This window comes from Monodelphis domestica, chromosome 7, assembly GCF_027887165.1.
Source record: "Monodelphis domestica isolate mMonDom1 chromosome 7, mMonDom1.pri, whole genome shotgun sequence".
Taxonomy (NCBI): Eukaryota; Metazoa; Chordata; class Mammalia; order Didelphimorphia; family Didelphidae; genus Monodelphis; species Monodelphis domestica.
The window spans coordinates 210,738,335-210,749,602 of record NC_077233.1 but is presented as its reverse complement, the minus strand read 5'-3'; positions in this window follow the sequence as shown (position 1 = coordinate 210,749,602).

Genomic DNA, 11,268 nt, shown 5'->3' with positions numbered 1-11,268 from the left:
CATAAAAATGAACAATATGGAAATGTGTTTCACATGATAAATGTGTATAACCCAGATTGAATCACCTGCCAGCACTGGGAGGGGAAAGGGAAGGGAGGGAGGGTGATAAATTCAATCATATAACTTAGGAAAACTTGTGTGGAAATTTATTACATATAATTGGTAAAAATAAAAAATAAATTAAAAACTGTCTAAAAGGAAAACAAAGTCCATACCTCAGTTTCCCCAGACACAAAATAAGGTATCTAGACTAGATGGTCTCTAAGCCTCTACCCCAATTTATGAACCACAAAATGCCATGGAAATGTAACAGGCATTTATTTATTATTATTGTTATTGTAGTTATCATCATCATTGGAACAGGCATCCCCAGGAAGTGTCAAAAGGCTTATTTGAAAGCTCTCCAAATTATTGTTTTTGTTCTGATCTCCAATTTGCCACAGACTCTTCCTGAGTTTTGCTAATACTTTTAGTGGGGAAGATTATGAGGCTGGTAGAAGGCTTTGCCTTTCTTCCCTTCCTTATACTTCATTCCCCCATGCCATGATTCAGTGATTCTGGCTGATTTCCTGTTTTCTCACACATGGTGATCTAATTCCTGACTCTGTCTCTGCCTGGGGTGGGTGCACACAGTGTTTCAGGAATGCTTAGTCAGAACTAAGGAACAGGGAAAACTATGGAAAGTAGGACTTTCCCTGGGTCTTCCCCAGGCATACGTTCTGTCCCACCGGAAGTCATCTATGGCAGAGACTGAGACTTGTGAAATGTGAATTCCTTAGCATTGTAAGAAGCTGAGATAACTCTGAGATCTAGCCATTTGAGGGTCTACCATCAAAGAGGAAGGAGTCAGAAAGTGAGTGATAGGAGACTATAAGGGGAAAAGTCTGAGATACCTGAGATACCAATGATCTCAGGAGGAAGAAAACTCAGTTTCAAAAAAAAAAAAAGGCCTTAAACATAAGCAGTTAAACCAACAGAGAAGATTTTAAAAAATAACAGAAGGGGAGATAACCACCAGGATATCAAAACAAGTTCAAATATCTCTGAATAAATATTACAGAACAAGTAAAAATGAATCAATACCTAATGAGGCAGAGGACCATGAGGATTTTCAAAAGTCATACAGAAACTCAGCAGGATATTTTTTAATGGTTCAAGAGAAAAAGAGTGAAAGTAGAATTTATGGCATTCATAGTGGAAATAATTGGTAGAAGAGAAAAATTTGAATTCACAGTGGTGAGGTTCCTTCAAAAAACAAAAGAGAAAACAACATATTGGGAATGCAAAAAACAAACAAACAAAAGCAAAGGATAATATGGAAGAAGAGAAGCAAAAAGCAATAATTTCAAGAGGAAACATGATCCCCATTCAAAGTAAAACATTGTTTTTGAAGACAGTATGATCATAGATAACCTAAGAAATACAGATTTGCCAGAAGAATATGACAAGTCAAAAAACATTTAAATACCAATAGTGTAAGAAATAAAACAAGAAGACTTCTCAAAACTTCTGAATATAGGAAAGAAAGTATCAACTGAAAGAATTCACAAATCACCTAAAGAGAAAAAGGAAAAAAAAAACCCAAACTCTAATAAATATAGAAGTTAAATTCAAATTTTAACAAGCCATAAAATGATTAAAACATTAATAAACAACAGATTCTGCAAGCAACCAGGAAAAAGATCTTCAAATAGAGCAGAAAGAAAATTCAAATAACATAACATTATTCTGTACCCACTGGCAAGTGTAGACGGAATGGGAATAATGTGTTCTGAAAAGCAAAGGAGCTCAAAATAAAACCTAAGGAGACACACTGCAAATCTGAGCCTAATCATCAGTGAAAAAGATGGACATTCAATAAAAGAGAGACATTTGAAGCACTACTATAAAATGAAACAAATCTAAAAAACCCAGATGAGCAGATCACTTGCTTTGCAAACACTAGACTACAGAAATAAGAAAAAGGCAAACAAAAACAGCAATTGAGGAAGTCACAAATAATTAAATTATGTCAGGAAAAAAGAGGGAAAAAACAAAAAGAGTGGAAAGCAACAATGACAAAATTATAATATAGGGACCATTAAGAATTTCCTTTCTAAAATTGAAAAAGGAGATGATAAAAATGGAATTTAAATAGTAATATGAAGGAACATGCTTGAAACACTATGGTTGGAAGCAGCTAGGTGGCTCAGTAGATTTCAAGCCAGGCCTAGAAACAGGTCCTGGATTCAAATGAGGTCTTCAACACTTCCTAGCTGTGTGAACCTGGTCAATTCACCCATTGCCTAGTCCTTAATGCTTTTCTGCCTTGCAACCAACACACAATACTGATTCTAAGATAGAAGGTAAGAGTTGAAAAAAAGGAAAAGAAAAAAAAAGTGAAAGAGGGTCAGCTGGTAGCCCAGGGGTTAGAGAGCCAGGCCTGGAGTCAGGACAACTTGGGTTCAAATATAGACTCAGGCACATTATATCTGTGTGTCCCTGGACAATTCACTTAAATCTGATTGCTTAGTCCTTGCCATTCTTGTGTCTTAGAATTCATACTAAGATGGTAAGAGTGAAAGAAAAGAAAGAAAAAAATTCTGAAAGAGATTGAGGGAGAGGGGGAGAGAAAGATGAAGCAAGAGGGAGAGAGATACAGACACAGAGACAGACGTAGAGAGAAAGTGAGAGAAGGAGGGGGGAGTAGGGAGGGAGTAAGAGAGAGAGAGAAAAGAAAAAGAGTGAAAGAGTGGGAATGACCATGGGGACAATATGTTGGAAAAGACAAGTTGGGATTGGATCCTTTTTTTTTTTTTTAAATAAAAACCCTTACCTTCTATCTTGGAATCAATACTGTGTATTGGTTCCAAGGCAGAAGAATGGGAATGGCTAGGCAATGGGGGTCAAGTGACTTGCCCAGGGTCACACAGCTAGGAAGTGTCTGAAGCCAGATTTGAACCTAGGACCTCCTGTCTCTAAGCCTGACTCTCAACCCACTGAGCTACCCAGCTGCCTCTAGGATTAAATCATTTATTCAGCCTTGCCTCCTCAAATGACTGTTTTCAGCCATGGTATAGTCCCAGCCTCCCATATTGCCTTTCTCCAATTTATCTTTCTCTTCTGATGTTCCAACCTTCATTCAGCAGCAGGGATGGAAACACCACATTCCACAAACTTTCTAGCAACTTGAGTCCAGTACTTTATAACACTGAGCAATGATTTCTAGATTTGCTCCAATGGGTATCATTTGTCCCCTGTATTAATTACATCTAGAGGTAACATTTATTTGGGCAGTTGTGATGTGGTAAATATTATATTTGAGGTCAGAAGATCCAGGTTTGAATTCTGACACTGCTACTTATTCTCTATGTGACACCGGCCAACTCCCAAGCCTAAACTTCAGTTTTGTTAACTACATAAAAGAGGGGGAATGATATTTATACTTCTTATACCTCTCAGAGTTGTTGTGTAAATCACTGTATGTAAATCTTGAAATGCTCTATGAATGTGTTTTGTTTATCTCCAAAACTATGGATACAGAAATACAAGCTCTGATCCTCTTGAGGTCAGTTACTGAAGGTCTCATGCCTGAATTAATTGGTTCTCTCCTTTGGGGCATTCACAATGCTTAGGGACAATTGTGGCCCCTTTTTTTTTTCTTTCACTTTTAATCATAATAAACCCCATGTTCAGTCCCCATTACTAAGATATTCTATTTTTCGAGCAGTTCATTTGGAGGCTCAATCACAGTGCAAACAGCATATGGTTAGTGATTTTCATCATTATAGTAATTAGTCACTGTGCTCATTTTAATTGCTACTGCCTTTGACTACCGTTACCCTAAGTGAAAGCTACAAATATCAAGTTTTCTCTTTTGAAAGGATCCCGGATATGGTTCTCATGTCTAGTTTTTTTCTGTTCTGAACAGGCTACTTAGAATTGCAGAAATATTGATAAACGTCCTGTCCTCTTGGGCTGCTGGGGGTAAATTGGCACTATATTCATTCCCCAAAGAGGAAACCGGAGCACAAGCCACTTGCATAAAGACATTTGGCAAAGCATTCATTTAGCCTTGTAGATAAGTACCAGAAGTTATTATCCTACAAGAACAACTCAGTATATTTCACCTTCCTTCCAGGCTACATACGTGAGAACCAGCTAATAAAAACCACATTTTTATTGGTTTTCCAACTTATTGTTGACCTGTGACAATTGTGAGGGGATTTTGTTATTGTTGTTTCAGTCATTCAGCCACGACTCTGTGGACCTACTGTCCATGAGGTTTTCTTGGTAAAGATACTGGAGTGATTTCCCATTTCCTTCTCCAACTCATTTTATAGATGAAGAATGGAGGCAGTCAGGGCCAAGTGATTTACCCAGGGTCACACAATTAATAAGTGTCTGAGGCTGGATTTGAACTCAGGTCTTCCTGAGTCCTGGCCTGGTGCTCTGAAATTCTAATTTAATTTGTCTAAATAACATCCCATTATATTCATATACTTTAATTTGTTGAATGATTGATTCCTCAATCAGTTAGAGAACTCATTTCTGGTTTCTTAATACCACAAAGAGTGGTGATACTTACCTTGTTTCCAGTTTCTTAATACTACAAAGTCATGTTGTAACTATTGTAAAAATAAAATTTGGCAAGTTAAAAAAATAAAATATTTAGATGGAAAAATTCTTCCAATATAGGTTCAAAACTTTTCAAAACTGTTTAACTTGCCAATCAGGTTCAAACTGTTTGGATACTTTCAGATACTTTTGATAGAGGTAATCAAAAGTATCCTCAGTGATGAAGTGAAGCTCAAATGTGAACTTCCCTTCAGGGCCAGGTACAAGGACGCTAAAGAGACTCTTATTATAAAATAAAATGTTTATTGAAATATATAAGGACAAGTAAAGGATTTCTAATTCTAAGGGATTTTAAATCCACCCAAATAAACTCCCTGGTTCCACAAGGAACTGCTTCTCCTGTGTTTCACAGGCTACACTAATCCTCCCTGATCTGACTAACCCAAATTTATACTATCTAAATAAAAACCACCACTATTATTCTTATAAATCTTAACTTTGCCTTCAAATTATAAAATAGCAAAGGCTAGCTGGTTGAGTCTCAACAAGAATCCAGTTAGGACTCTGATTCTTAACAGACTCAGAATCCAAACCAAAGACCAGGTTTTTCTTTGGTCTTCTCAGAGTTAAACAATCTATAAAAACTACAATTGATATTCAATAGTGTTTTCCAAGTTGGGAAAGGAAAACACTGAGCTCCCTCAGACAGACATCATCACAAGTCTTAGGGGGCAGTTAGATGGCTCAGTGGATTGAAAGCCAGGCCAAGACTTGAAGGTTCAAATATGGTCACAGACATTTCCTAGCTATGTGACCCTGGACACACCTCTGTAATAGTTAAAAATTAAATTATGAGGCTATTAGTAGCTTTAAAAATTTAATTTAATCAAAGTTGTGATAGTAAAGCGAGCGAGAGAGAGAGAGAGAGAGCAAGAGAGAGAGAGAGGTGCCTTGGTTTTGCCTTATACCCACTAGCTCTCCCATGTCACATCTCAGGAACCAATCATAGTTTCTTAATTTGCCTGGAACTGCCCAGGGGTGGTGGTGCCTGTGGGATCAGTTTCCTGTCTCGTTGGTTTCAACTTCCTTTCTCTGAGGGCCTGCCTATGCCTGCACATCTCAAACAACCCCCAGGTCACTGATTGAGGACATAAAGCAAAGTGACATAATGGGGAGGGGAATTCCTTTTATACACCTCTTAACCCCTATTGCCTAGTCTTTACTATTCTTCTATCTTGGAACCAATATACAATATTGATTCCAAGATGGAAGGTAAGAGTTTAGAAAAAAGGGAAATCATAGGGCTTCTGAAGCATTATTGAGACACCAATACATAATCCTTGACAAAATCTTGCACTGTTTGCAAAGGACTGACATGGCAACATCTCTCCCAAGAAAGACACCATCACTTTTATTAGTCTTCAACTTCCTTCCTGTCCCTGGCCTAGAAGCTATCAGTCTTATCTCTAGGTCCAACACAGTGGATCTTTAGTCATGAAGACCTGAGTTCAAATCCAGTCTCTGACACTAGAGGTGTGACACTGGGCAAAATAATCTCTGCCTGCCTCAGTTTCCTCAACTATAAAATGGAGATGATAATATAGCACCTACCTTGCAGGGTGGTTGTAAAGATCAGAGATAACATAAGATAAAGTTAAGTGTTTCACATAGTGTGGTGGTGGTCTATGGTAGATGCCTTTTAAATGCTTATTCCCTTCCCTTTTCTTCTCTTTTAAGTCAACATGACTTTCTTATTAACAATAAAATAGAAACCCTCAATACAGAAACCTTGGTAAGAGACTGGGTGTATGACAGTGTATGCCTTCTGCATCTATACAGGACCACTGCTGAGAGGAAGTATATTCTCCATCAAGTTCTCTGAAGTCATACTGGTCAGAGTTGTGATGTCTTTCTTTTCTTTTCTCTATCTCTCTTTTAAACCCTTACCTTCCATTTTAGAATCAATACTGTGTATTGATTGCAAGGGCAGAAGAGCAGTAAAGGTTAGGCAATGGGGGGGTAAGTGACTTGTCCAGGGTCAAACAGAAATGTCTGAGGCCACATTTGAACCCAAGACTTCCCCTCTCTAGGCGTCATTATCTACAGAGCCACCTAACTGCCCCCTAAAGAACTAATTTACCCCCAGCATCACAATTCTATTATACTATAAGCTCCATGAGGATAAAATTTAGTACATCACAGTTTCATTTATTTATTTTAAAACAATCCTTATTTACTAAGTATTTGTTCCAAAGAGCGGTAAAGGCTAGGGTTAAGTAACTTGCCCAGAGTCACATAGCTAGGAAGTGTCTGAGCCCAGAAGTGAGGCCAGGACCTCCTATCTCCAGGCCAGACTCTCTGTCCACTGAGCTACCCAGGTGCCCTTGTTCTGATGTCTTTCAATAAAAAAAAATGACTATATATGTAGATCTCCTTAGGCTAATTTCTATGGCTTGGATTGCCTCAGTCTAAGTATCTATGAATTCCTTCACATTCATAGTTTCTTATGGACCAATAACATTCTATTACATTCAGGTGTAACAGTTATGTTTAGTCATTTCCTCAGTTAAGGGCACTCACTTAATTTCTAGACCTTTGCTAAGACAAAAAGAGCTGTCATAAATATGTTGTATATATAGGACATTTCCTTCTATCTTAGAGGCTGTGGATAGGTATCTAGTATTGCTGTCATTAAATCAAAGTATCTAGATGGTGTAATGACTCTTCTAGAATAATTCTAAGACTTTCAGTATGGTTGGGCCAATTCTCAGTTCCACAAATAATGTATCTGTGTTCCTGTGTCCTGATATCCACTCTGTACTGAAAACCTAACATTTTACAATTTACAATTTTTGTCTTCATCTTTGTAAATTGGATGCAGGTACAGTAAAATCTTGGAATTGTTTTAATGTCTCTTGTTAGTGACCAGGAGCAGTCTTTCATGTGGTTGTTGATAGCATTTCTTCTTTTAAAATCTGTCTTGGGTCTCTTGCCGATGCTTGGTACTGTAATGTGGATATATTTACCTGCTGTTGACCACAGCAATGCTTTGTAAGTGGTCCGTAGCACTGTCAACTATGGGTCAATATTAATGTATCCAATTGATCTGTCAGTTCTGGGGAGCCTGATTAAAGCATTTGGTTTTTCACATTAAAAAAAAAAAATAAAATGAAATCTGTCTTGGGGCAGTGAGGTAACTCAGTAGATTGAGAGCCAGGCCTAAAGATGGGAGGTCCTGGGTTCAAATACGGACTCAGACACTTCCAATTTAGATGGTCCAGGGCTAGTTATTTAACCCCACCATTACTTAGACCATACCATTCTTCTGCCTTGGAATCAATACACAGTATATTGTTTCTAAGACAGAAGGTAAAGGGTTAAAAAAGTAAAAAATAAAACCTGTCTTGTATATCCTTTGACTTTTTTTATAGTATATTTGTATCAATTTCCTAGGTATCTGGGATTTTGGACTTGATTAAAATTCTCTGGAGACTGGAACTTAATTTTATAATTATTTATCAAATAGCAAAAAGTGGGCCAGAGTAAAAAAGCAGCACAAGCCACGCACGGATGGTTAGCTCTTTCAGCCACCTCCTCTGGGTGCAGCAGAGCCAGCCCTGAACTAGATCACAAGCCCTCCTAAGTCTGTGATTCCAGGAGAAGAGCCTGACTTCCTGTTGTAAAAATTAAAATTAATATACCATTTCAAATATTATATTTTATAATATTTATTCATGATCTCTAGAAGTAAAAATAAAAAGGTAACAAAATAAAACCACATGCCCATGGCTAATCTACCTGTTCAAACAGCCTGCTCCACCAATGTCCCAACCCAGGAAGGAAACAGGCCTAGCCACCGAAGACCATCCTACATCAGCACATAAGGACAGGAAGTCAGTGGTCTCCTGGGAAATGTAGTTCAAAGGCACAAGATTTCCAATTACATACATACTTCTGCCCGTTTATACTCTGGGATGCCCTTTTTGGAGCCTCTCTGATTGGGGCACTCAGTGGGTCTTCTGGATGCCGGGTGTAACCACACGTTGTTTGGAATGGCTGCACCCAAGCAAGTACATTTTTCTTTGCCTGGCTCATTTAATTACTTCACCACCCAAGAGGCGTGTTTATAAACAAAGAATTTGTCTCTATTCTGCCTCAGCAATGGGTGAAGTCAGTTCCTAGCTTCAGTCTTAAGATCAAACTTCTTTGCTTTAAAATCAAAATATTGCTGTGGGCTCCAAAAAAGGGGGACAGGTTAATGTTAGCTTTCCAGATAGACCTGGGATTTCATTGGTATAGTGGACTCCTGGTAAGGAAATGCCCTCTACCAATGAAGATCAATAACTGCTTTGCAATTTATAGTTGTTTGGGGGCACTTAAATGTAAAGTGACAACTTGGTTAGGGCCATTCAGCCAGTAAGAGTCTGAGGCAGTGGTTCTGGATCATAGGTTTTTCTTTTTCTTTTTAAACCCTTCCTTACCTTCTGTCTTAAGAATCAATACTGTGTATTGGAGTCATAAGGGCTAGGCAAGGGGGGGGGGGGGGTTAAGAGACTTGCCCAGGGTCACACAGCTAGGAAGTGTCTGAGGCCAGATTTGAAACTAAGACCTCCTGCCCCTACAAAACTTTTTAAAAGAAGGGTTCTTAATCGTTTTTATATCATGGTCCCATTTGGAAGTCTGGTGATACCAATGCATTTTAGTGTTTGTTTGTTTGTTTTTTTCCCTTTTAAATATTAGTTTATTAGGTCATTTTCAAACATTATTCATTGGAAACAAAGAAGATTTTTTCCTCCCCCTCTCCTGCCACCCCTCCCATAGCCAGCACATGATTCTTCTGGGTATCACGTGTCCTTGATCTGAACCCATTTCCATGTTGTTGGTATTTGCATTAGGCATTTTAGTGTTTTTAAATGAATAAAACATAATATAGGTTACAAAAGGATCCCTCTAGAAGTGATTCCTCTCCTCCCAGAATCTCTCAAGATCTGACTCCCATGCACTTACTCATTTGTTGTCTCATTCCTCTTGCTACAAGGGAAGCTTGACAGGAGCAGGGAATTTGTAATGTTAACCTTTATATTTCCAGGACCTTGTAAAAGACCTTGAATACAGCAAGTCCTGATATATTTGGTGAATTCCCATCACCATGACAGCAGAATAAAAGCACCTAAGTCTAAAGGTTCCAGAAAGGCAATTGAGGGACTGAATAACCTGTAGCTGTCTAGTTCTCTTTAAAAAAAAAAAAGTTGGAGGCACATCATCTACAAGGTGGTTATCACTTGTTTAGTGGCCAAAATGTGGTTCATGCAACTTTTAAATGTCCCTTTAATTTTGGGGGTAAATCAGGGGAACGGAGGAAAAAGGACTATTCCAAATGATCCCAGTGAATCAAGTCATTTACCACTGGCAAACTCCACATCAAATTCATAATGAAAAATGTCAGCTGCCCTCTGGAAAACAAAACAAAACAAAACTCTGCTAATATCTTTATCAGATTGCTTACTGTCAGGAGGGGGGGCAGGGAGAGTGTGAAAGAAAGAGGTTCAGAAGGAGAGAATTTAGAATTTGAAACTTAAAAAATAAAATGAATATTAAAAAACTTTTTACATGTAATAGGGGGAAAATATTCATTGTACACAGAGACTGACACACTGTGGTATAATCGAATGTAATGGACTTCTCTAGTAGTAGCAATGCAATGATCCAGAACAATTTGGGGGGATTTATGAGAAAGAAGCTATCCATATCCAGAGGAAAAACTGTGGGAACAGAAACACAAGACAAACAACTGCTTGATCCCATGGGTCAATGGGGATAGGATTGGGGATGTAGACTCTAAACGATCACCCCAGTGCAAATATCAATTATATGGAAATAGGTCTTGATCAACGACACATGTAAAACCCAGTGGAATTGTGTGTTGGCTATGGGAGGAGGGAGGGAAGAGGGGAGAGAAAAGAACATGAATCATGCAACCATGGGAAAATATTCTAAAATAAAAATTTCCAAATTGAAAAAATTAAAAATAAAAAACTAAACTCTACATCACTTACAACTTGATGGAAGAGGCAAGATTAAGCGATTGGTCTAAAGAGGAACCAAGGGAGGGAATGTGGGTGACTTCTTTCCCAAGCCCTTTACAGGATATTTTTGCCAAACCTGTGAAGTAGGCATGGCAAGTACTTTCCTCATTTTACAAATGAGAAAACGGAGGCTAGTTAGTTAGCAGGTCTCAGACGAGGGCAGAGGACTTTTGATTTGAGTGGTGATTTCAGTAGATCACAGCTTAAAGCTTGTTCCAGAGGGTGAGCAGTACCATCTGCTTATACATTACAGCCAAGACAGCATTCAAGATGGACAGCATGGTACAGGCTATATGTGGACTTCTGAGTCTCAAAGTCATTCATCCATATGACCCTAACTGTCACTGTTAACTAGGAGGGTCGTTTCAGAAGCAGACTACCGTTTCATTAGTATCATCTTTTATTTCACCTTCAGATTTATGCCTACTTTCCTTAAACCATGACTGTTTTTCAAGGAATCCAATGTTTTCTGAGCTAGAACCAAACCTGAGAAGGAATTAAAGGGAATAAACATTTATAGAGTACTTACTCTGTGTAGGTACTGTGATCATTTAAAAAAATTAAAAACCCTTACTGGCTGTCTTAGAATGGATACCAAGCAGTGATTCTAAGGCAGAAGAGAGCT